The sequence below is a fragment of the Hyalella azteca genome, unplaced genomic scaffold (genome assembly GCF_000764305.2).
Source record: "Hyalella azteca isolate HAZT.00-mixed unplaced genomic scaffold, Hazt_2.0.2 contig1089, whole genome shotgun sequence".
In the NCBI taxonomy this organism is placed as follows: Eukaryota; Metazoa; Arthropoda; class Malacostraca; order Amphipoda; family Hyalellidae; genus Hyalella; species Hyalella azteca.
The window spans coordinates 170,068-180,119 of NW_025931421.1; the positions used below are offsets into that span (position 1 = coordinate 170,068).

Consider the following 10,052-nt stretch of genomic DNA (forward strand, 5'->3'; position numbering starts at 1 on the left):
TCCAACACATGACGAGTAACGCCTCTGCATCAAACTTTCATCATGTAAAATAATAATAGAAATAAACAGAAAAAATATTTCCTGCAATGATCACCACAATAGTTATAGAAATCAAGTCCATTTCATGAAACAAAACCGCAGCAACTTATAAGCTGTTTCCCTCACAATCACACAATTAATTCATTTATAAACTCAAGTTCAAGAAACACAAATTAAATACTTGGTCATTCCTGGCACAAAAACACTACGACGATATTTAAATTCCTTTGATTCTTCACAACCAATAGTAAAAATAAAGGTGATCACAGAATACTTCCTTCCTGATCAGCAAAATTTACTCGCCAAAAAATTCAGTTCACTCGTGCAGTCAAAATTGCATAACTTGTACGCTATTTTACTGGCTCTCGCATATTTTTCAATGATCAAAATACAAGCAGCCTGAATGTGATACGTGATCATTCCTGGCACAAGGACACTACACCAATTTTCAAATTCCTTTGCTTCTTCAACAATCTAACACTAGAAACGGTAAACAAGAGACCTCGTAAAACTAAAAATCGAGACCAGGAATGCAGCATATTCTTTGGTAGAATAGTTGTTTTCAGGATGAATTAAAGAATTTTTTTTTTCACCGCGAATATTTTCTTCCATAGCACACTTTACCAGCGAATATTTTCTCCTACAACTCACTTCAATTCACTGCCCAAATTACTCGTCTTTTCCAGGTAAAAATTTAAATCAATTTCAGGAATCAACCATCCCTTAGATACCGTTTCCAGGTCCTTATTATAATTCAAGTAGCCGGATTGCTTTGGAATAAACGTCGTGTATTGGAGAATTGTGAGTGGCATTGTGTAGCCTAGGTGAACGTCTTGGAGTTGCCGAGATGGCGGTGCCTTCTGAACCTTCGTCTTTCTGATGAACTTCCATCGAAGTTGAGAATTCATTACGGTACTTGTCGGAATAGCTGGTCATCGTCGGACGCGGTGGTCTCTGCCTCCCTCCCAGTCGGACGCATTCTTCAGGGCATTCATAATGGCTTTATTTACCTCTGGTCTTTTCGCACTGACGAATCTTGTTTGCTTGAGGCCGGCTGTAAGGTATGAAAGAAAATAACTGACCGAGTAGACATGCAACTGATATATCATGCGTAGTTCAATAGAAATAGTATACCGTATAGCGGATCTGGTGATTGCACCATAAAGGAATTTGTTCAAGCTGAGATGCTGATTGTGGTCGTGGACTGGTCAGTCTTAGGTAGTTCGGTGCTTTAAGCGGAAACTAAGAAATACGTTTATCTTGGAGTGCAAATTAGAGAGACATGCAATCCCAACTAGTAGGGAGCCGTACCACGCGTGTGATGCCTTTTCCTTTCCGCGCACGAATCTATTGTGATTTTTACAGTAACACTATTGCAACATTGAATATTTTCACAGTAAACATTGCCATCTTCATACCATTTTAAATATTCTTGATGTATATCTTACCCATTATTCTCTCGTACGCTTCATGATCCTTGAAGCTTTCTTTGGTGTTTTGACGACGGGAATCCATCCCTGTGAAGAAACGGTGTGCCAAGTCTTGGTGAGAAGCAGCTTCATCATTCCCCTTACAGTAGCCTGAAGCGACGGGCGCTCAGCCCCGGCCAGCCTCTCAATCTAATAAAAAGACATAAATATTTAAACCTTAAGCAGAAGCCACAGACCATAGTGAAGAAAGCTACCCAATTTCAAGATATTATGGAAGAATGACTTGCTGAGTTTTTGTGAAACGTGTAATTTAGATCAAAGATCCTAGGTTGATAAGTAGCAACCTAGTTTCACACAATCATATAGATTTGAAATGATTTGAAAAGTCTTCACGGAAAATAGTGGTAGGATGACGGCTGTACAGAAAGTCTAGTGTTCAAGAGCATAGATTAAAAGTGTAGCAAAGAGACGCCATGTGAGAGATACGTTATAAATTAAGACACTTAATAATGCAATAGATTGCCCAATATTATGAGTTCCATTTGTTATATTGTGTGGATCATATTACCAACTCAGCTAGTGCAGTATTAAACTAAACTCACCAACTCCTCAGTTGACATCAACCCGTCCAGTTCTTCGAAGGTTGACGCTGGGCGACGATTAGGCCAGACTAAAGGTTTGGCGTTAGCAGGAAGCCGATCTCGTATCTCGTTGACCACCATATTAGTATCGGCGCAGATGGACTTCAGGGAGCGAAGAGTGCCCTAAATTTTCAGAAGCCGAGCAATGGATGAATCAGACACAGTTTTGTCTTGTACAGATAGCTCCAGAATAACTTTTTGTATTTTTTCTTCTTCTGAGATAGTCGAGTGTATTCCAAAATTAACTGGTGTTTATTGTTCACTTTTTTTCCATGCCTCGCCAATATGAATATCCAATTCTCCCCCTGTTGCATTTGTCTAATGCTGCAGTATCATCTGGGTCAGTAATTTATGATTCTGTTAGTAGTTTTGACATCTTTAAAGGTTTGAGGGAGAAGGCTTCCTGTCTATGTCGATGCTTCTGGCGAGATGTGAGCTCTGAATAGTTTCGTCGATGTTCACTCATGACAGCTCAGGGCTTCTAATTGAGTATCAAAATCAATTTATTTTTCAAAAATGTACAATAGCAATAGAAAATTACCAAACAACTCAAAAAATTAGGTTATATGTAAGCTAATCCTTAGTCAGAACAGATCTGCAACATCTGCAAAAAGTTTTAAATGAAAAAAAACAATGGGGATGACATTAAAAGGACTCATGGCTCAATATTTGATCAAACAGCAAATCTTATCAGTATTCTTATATAAATAACATATGTTATAGATATTCTATACAAGAATAGTATAGTTTTAGATGATGAACTTAGGAATATTATAGTAAGTGGCAACAGTAAGAACAGTAAGAGGCACCAGCCAATGAAAGAAACATGATGGTGCTACTGCTACTACAGTCATTGGGAGGAGTCTAGGAGAGAGCCTCAGAGAGGATGGGGGGTTAGTGTGTGATGTAGAGTAAGCAGGGTTGGTGATTTTTTGATTTAAAAAAAATAAAAAATCAATGATTTAATTGATTTTTGCATGATTTTTTTATTTATTTGATTTATTTAATTTTTCAACTTTTTTGTCTTTTTGAAATGTTATTTTTTATGTTACAAATAACCTACTAACAATAACAGTACATGGATGGCTAAAAAAGGCAGTTATTGCCTTCAAGGGACACGTGTCCCACATTTCTTAGAAATGTTTAGCAGATAAACTAATCAAAATATTGCAAAACTAAAAATAGTGGCGTAAACTTCAACATTTTTACGATCTATTATGTATAAAGCTAGTCAAGAAATCAAACATTTACTATCTCAAAAAAATCGCTGAAAAAAAATGTGAAAAGTGCGATTTTGGAAAAGTACCTCTGCTTAGGTCTGGAGCAAAAAAAATATTCGTCGTATTGAAAAATTTTACTTACATAAAAGTTGCACCCAGGTGTCGGCTTGAAAACGTAATTGACAGAATATGCCTATCTCATTCCAAAATAATATGCATTTAAAAATTACTTTTTAAAGACAACACTTCTGAACAATACAGTGTCTTGGATGTTACACAGGTACAATGAATTTCTAATTTTATTTTCAAATATTGAAAAAAAATTTTTTTGAGATATCAAAATTTTATAAATTTTCAAAATTATTTATTCTGTCAATTGATTCATGCATTGTCTCTGACTTTAGGCAATTGTGGAAAATTTCAGATCAATTGGACAGGTCAAATTGTCTCATATATGGATTATAAGATTTGTGGAAGATGAAATTTTTTTTTAAATTTTGTAATAATGAAAAAATATTTTTTAATCGATAAAATTATATATTCTGTCAATTGATTCATGCATTGTCTCCAACTTTATGCAAGTGTGCCAAATTTCAGATCGATAGGACAGGTAGAAGTGTGTTAAATATCGATTATAAGATGTGTAGCAGACAGACAGACAGACAAACAAACAAGAAGTGAAGTTAAAGAGAAGTGTTGTAAAAAGGAACACTCCCCGGGGTAATTAGGGACACCCTTAAAAATGCATTTACAGTAGAACCTCAGTTAGCAAAGGCTCCAGTTAACAAAAAAATTGATTAGCAACAAAGAATTTTGATTACATTTACCTCGCTCGGCAAAAAAATTCACTTATACGGTAATTAATGAATATGGTAATATCATATCAATAAAAGAAAAATAAGCAAAAAAATCACAGAAAATGTCATTTATGGTACATCTACATCATCTACAATGAAAGAAGAGGACTTCAGAGTACTGTTAGTAATAGATGAGTACACTCTGCATGCTTCAAATGTTTGAAATTGAGTTTTATTTCAAGTGTCCCTCTTTACCCCATTCAAGATTAATTCAGGAGCCTTTTATATTGCGTCTAGTGCCTTACAAATAGCATATGGAATTTTTTTGAAGATGCCATTCGATAGCCCTCGCAAAGAGCTATGAAATGAGCCTAGACTTGTTTCTGAAATGTTTCATGTTAAGAAGTTATTAACAAAAAACGCTCAACCATCCCTTTTTACCCCATTTGACGGTACTATTTAAAAATAAAAATAAATAAAAAATGACAATTTTTCTATTGAAAAATGAAATGATTTAATCACATGATTTAATCAGTTTGATTTAATCCTTGCCAACCCTGAGAGTAAGCCATGTGGTATCTAGTACAGTAGTGGGCAAAGTGGCAAACTATCAATTTTTAAAATCAGTTCATTTTAAATTTCCTCATTTATTTGAGATTTGAACCAATATCTTATGTATGATGATGCTGATATCCATGATACTTTGCTGGTCTACTTATAGGACTCAAATTGAACTTGAAGAAGTCTAAAAAACTCTCTGCTTTGCCACTATGGACTTCTCCTAAGATTATGGTTATCAAGTAACATTTAGCCATAGGTTTTCAAAACTCATGTATACTAATGTGAGGTTTCACTTTGAATTGATTATCCAAAAAATAATAATATTCCAATATCCACCCTCCTGAGGTAAGTAGGAAATCTTTTGAAAGTATGTCACCCTCATTTAGTACTAGTAGCACCTCCAGTGTAACTCGTCTTTCTCATATGCCCCACTTCCCACTAGTGCTGGAGAACAATCCAATAAATATTAGGGATTGCTCACTAAAATTATTTAGCATCAACTTGGAGGCTGGAGCTTGGTAATCTTGAAAAGACATTAGGAGTCAGTCTTTGTATTGGCTGGCAACCACATATACATTGAATTTTGGTATAGGAAATACGACATAGTCACATAGCTAGTCATTAGTCAGGGACAAAAACAAAGTCAGGGGCGCAAGCAAAGTCAGGGACAAGATATATTGGACTGAGGCTAGAGGAACAGATAGTAGCTAGCTTATGTGTTTTCGTTATTGCAAAAATAATTGTAGTGGCTAAAAGATATGAAAATTCTAAATCAAAGACGTGTGAAACAAGAAAGTAGTTTATTATTATTTTATCCTAGTTTCAAATGACCATGACAGCCGTTCGCCATTATTCGACACTTAGCTACGAAAGTTACTGTAGCCTAGGAGCTGTATTATCAACACATCAACTCACAGGTATAAAATCACTGACAAATTTTCGGTCAAATTCACACAAAAAACACATATATTACATATGGAGTTTATTCATATTCTAAATTCCCCAAATTAGCAAATAATGTAGAATTATATCCGCGGCAGCCGGCAACCAACATGAGGCGACCGCTAGACGACACTTGACCATAACGCGGGCAAGCAGCGATAGGTTTCCAATATTTTAACCGCTCTTAAAGACATGAGTGTATTTATTTCAAGCTATTGAGTTTTAAAGAAATATATATATATCACCAACAAATTGGCTTTTGATTTTATATAATATGCGTAAATTATCAATAGATTACATTATAGACTTCTTAATACAAAAAAATATCACCAAATACTTTTTTAGAATAGGTAAAAACTACCGTTCGAAAAATGGACAGCTTGCGTTCACGTACTATTTTTAACTGTTCTGTCGTACACAGATCACTTTTTAGCCTGCTGCCTCAAAACCGAGAACAGTTTAACCAAATCCAGAAATTCTTTTTTTACAATCACCTCCCTCGCCCCCCCTGGCAAGAGGTGCGTAGTCCCCCGACCCCCGCGGGGGAAATAGTGTTCCATTTGTTATACATCGTATAGTTATACATCGTATAGTCATACATCCTACAGTTATACATCGTATATTCATAAATTTAAATCGTTTAAATCGTTATAGACCTAATCATTTGTTTGCATTTAGTGATCGTAATAGTGAGTCTGGGGGACGACCTAATTTGGAGGGTTGTGTGTCTGGGGAAATGACACTGCAGTTTGTGTGCCCAGGTTCAGGGGGCTGGCGCTGATCGGCAGTAGGCTGAGCGCCGTAGAGCTGCTGCAGCTGCTGCAGACCCTGAGAGACGAGGGCCTGAGGACGGATGACAGGGGCGACACGCGCGCCGAGGTTGTCAAGCAGTGGATGTTGGCCACCAAACTGTGAGCCAATATTACTGCATCGCTGATGATAATAATCATTCTACATCACAATGATATTAATGATGTAGAATTGTCTCTGATGGCCGCCGCTAAATGAAACAAAATGGCTGCCGACGATAATGGACCGCCCACTCAGATGGCAGCCAATCATTGGACACGCGCCATCATCAAGACAATCACTATCACTTGACATATCAGAATAATGATATGTCGTCATTATTGTTAATCCTATATCTTAAACATATATTCTCAATAATTATATATGATTTATTTATTTATTATGTAATTATATAGGAATATGTGAAATTATTTGGGATAATTGTAATATAGGTTATAATTATGTATAATTTTATTATATTAAATAATATATATATAAAATATTATTCTTAATTTAATTGGGTTTATAAATATAATATATTATAACATAATTTAATAAAATAATAATAAATTATAGTTCTATATTTTTGTATTAAATTAATATATAAATGATACTTTGCTTATATCAATGATAAGAAGATGGCGCTCCGTCATTGGTCGCCATTTGTCGGCAATTATCATTGGCCGACAAATGGCCAATGGATCCCCAAGATGTGCGGACAAATGACCAGCAGCCGCCACACACGATGGCGGCTGCTGGCATGCCACATGCCACATGCCACACAAGATATTCACTGCCGCACTCCCACAGTGATGGGCGTGTTCGTCTCTACATCACGCCCTGCGTGCCGCCGGGGGGACCAGCGGTGCCCAGTGACGCCGAACTGCAGGAGGCGTATCATGGATACATATGCGCCTCCGAGGACAATAATGTGGGTTTTGTGTTGGATTAATGAGTCTGTGTGTGTGTTTTGTGTGGGATTAATGAGGCTGTGTGTGTGTTTTGTGTGTGATTAATGAGGCTAGGTATGTGTTTTGTGTGGGATTAATGAGGCTATGTGTGTTTTGTGTGGGAGTAATGAGGCTGTGTGTGTGTTTTGCTTTAGTTTCCTTAGTATTTGTTTGAGACGTAGCAGTCCCAAGCCACGATGGATCGCCGCCCCTGATTATCGTTCATCCGCCCTCATTTAAGCCACCTGATGCTGTTGCTTGCTTCTCGCCGCTGGTAGTGGTGCATGGGAGGTCGATGTGGGATTGTGCCCAGGAACACGTCCAGTTATCTCTTGAAGGTCTCCAGGGTGAACTCCCCCTCTCTTAGATCCCTTGGTGGGGCGTTGAACAGCTTTGGCCCTGCCCCGGAAAGTGATCTGGGATTTAATGAGGCTTTGTGCGTGTTTTGTGTGGGATTAATGAGTCTCTGTTTGTTTTGTGTGGGGTTAATGAGGCTTTGTGAGTGTTTTGTGTGGGATTAATGAGTCTGTTTGTGTTTTGTGTGGGGTTAATGAGGCTGCGTGTGTGTTTTGTGTGGGATTAATGAGGCTGTGTGTGTGTTTTGTGTGGGATTAATGAGGCTGTGTGTATGTCTTGTGTAGGATTAATGAGGCTGTGTGCGTGTTTTGTGGGATTAATGAGGCTGTGTATGTTTTGTGCGGGATTAATGAGGCTGTGTGTATCTTGTGTGGGATTAATGAAGCTGTTTGTGTACTTTGTGTGGGATTAATGAGGCTGTGTGTGTGTTTTGTGTGGGATTAATGAGTCTGTGTGCGTGTTTAGTGAGGGAATAATGAGACTGTGTGTGTTTTGTGTGAGATTAAAGAGGATGCGTGTATGTTTTGTTTGGGATTAATGAGACTGTGTGTATGTTTTGTGTGGGTTTAATGAGACTGCGTGTGTGTTTTGTTTGGGATTAATGAGACTGTTTATGTGCTCTGTATGACGCACGGAAGTCACTCACTTTACTGTCATTAATATACGTATAATCACACTTACGGCCTAGACAGTCTATTTGCAGTTCCATATCATTTTGCATGATTACTGTTAATGCGATTCTATTTGTAACGCAATTAGTTTGATATTTTGTTAAACGAGTTTTAATCTATGAACATAATTCTTGTTTTGTTACAGAGCTCAGCAGAGTTATTCACGTCGCTTGTAACGATATGGTGAATGATGGTGGTGGTGGTGATGGCCATGTATGCACTTCAGAATGGATTTGCCAACTCCTGGGTTCGTTCTTTTATGAATTAGATTACGTTTAGTGGAATATCTGCGAGTATTTATTTGAAACTTTTGAAACTGATTGTTGCACTTAGGTTTACGGTGCGCGATTATCAGAGAAAATTTTGCTCTTCGACGCAAGGATCGCAGTCTTTTGGCCCGTACGTAATCTTGAAAATTTTTGTGAAGTAGCAGGAAAAATATTGCGAAGACGGTGTGGAGATGAATATTAAACAACAATTAGATAATCATGTTGATACAAATCTTTTGCAATATGTATTAAGTATGAAATTGTTGTTCCTGAGCCTGTAAAACTGTCAGAAGTGTTAAGTGATGCTGAGATCAAGAAAAGGATAGATTGCGGAATTGTCAAGAAATTAACCCGTCAGCGGGCATCGCCTGTGGTGATCGTTCAAAATTATGATGTTTCTTTGCGTTCGACTGGCGATTATGGAAAATAAATAATTTTTTCAATACAGCTAAGTTTTCCAATGCCAAATGCTGAAAGTGCGGTTAATTAGACTCAAAACTAAGATATGTGCAATGAAAAGCTAGGCTTAACTTAAACATGTCCATAAATGTCTTGGGCTGATCAATTAATTAATTAAGAGTATACTACTTTTGGTATTTATAATGTTCAGCACGAATTCAATGTTCCCTTTGTTAGAAAATTGTTCCCTTTAGAAAAAATCTGTAATACATGTGATTGTTTGATATTGATTTATTGATTTGTATTAGTGTCTTGATGTGTTGTACCATTCATTTATTAGCGTTATATTGTTATCCCTGTAGTTAAGAGCGGAGTGAGCCTCTTGTTGCTCACGTCTTCAGCCAGGGCTTTTCTCGCCACCAAAATTACATGTGGGATTGAGTAGTCTTTCTGTTTTGTGTGCAACAAAGTAAGTAACAACCGTATTTGCGTTATGTATGGAAATTATTATTCTAATAAACACGTGATTGAATTTGCCACACGCGTTTTATTTGCCATAGTCGCCAAGGACTCGGCGCCTGAATCGTGCTATACCCAAACAAAATTCAGATGCGGGTCCGACTCTGAAATAGGTACCGCCTAGGACTCGGGGCTCGTAAATCAGCGTCTCTATGTCCGCTTTTGGTTCTCATTTTCGATCCCTAGTCAGACAGCTACGAGAGTCTGCTCCCTACTCTGGCGGCCACTGGGCGGTACGTAATGAGCTCGCTACAGGTTCCGCGAGAGCTCTGGCCGAGTCTGCCAAAAGGATAAAAAAAATCGCCCCCCCCTTCCTCCCGAGTGGGAGGAATTAGGGAGGGGCGTTCAATGCATACTATGCTTCTTTTCAATGCCTTTATTTCGACCGCCAAAAATAAATGATCATACAAGACAACTCTGGTCAAAGACGCAGTGATGAGGGCTAGTACAGTGATGTAACAGACGCAG

The 10,052-nt window shown here is 37.7% G+C and overlaps 2 long non-coding RNA genes across 2 annotated transcripts; one reads left to right on the forward strand and one right to left on the reverse strand.

Annotated features, from left to right (window-relative positions):
* Positions 1–958: 958 nt before the first annotated feature.
* Positions 959–2,296, reverse strand: LOC108680795. Its single transcript, XR_001931449.2, has 3 exons — positions 2,072–2,296; positions 1,488–1,658; positions 959–1,093 (listed from the first exon to the last, which is right to left on the reverse strand). It is a non-coding gene; the product is annotated as an uncharacterized LOC108680795 (long non-coding RNA).
* A 4,185-nt stretch (positions 2,297–6,481) lies between these two features.
* Positions 6,482–9,580, forward strand: LOC108680797. The gene is made up of 3 exons (XR_001931450.2): positions 6,482–6,541; positions 7,230–7,350; positions 8,543–9,580. It is a non-coding gene; the product is annotated as an uncharacterized LOC108680797 (long non-coding RNA).
* The last annotated feature ends 472 nt before the right edge of the window (positions 9,581–10,052 follow it).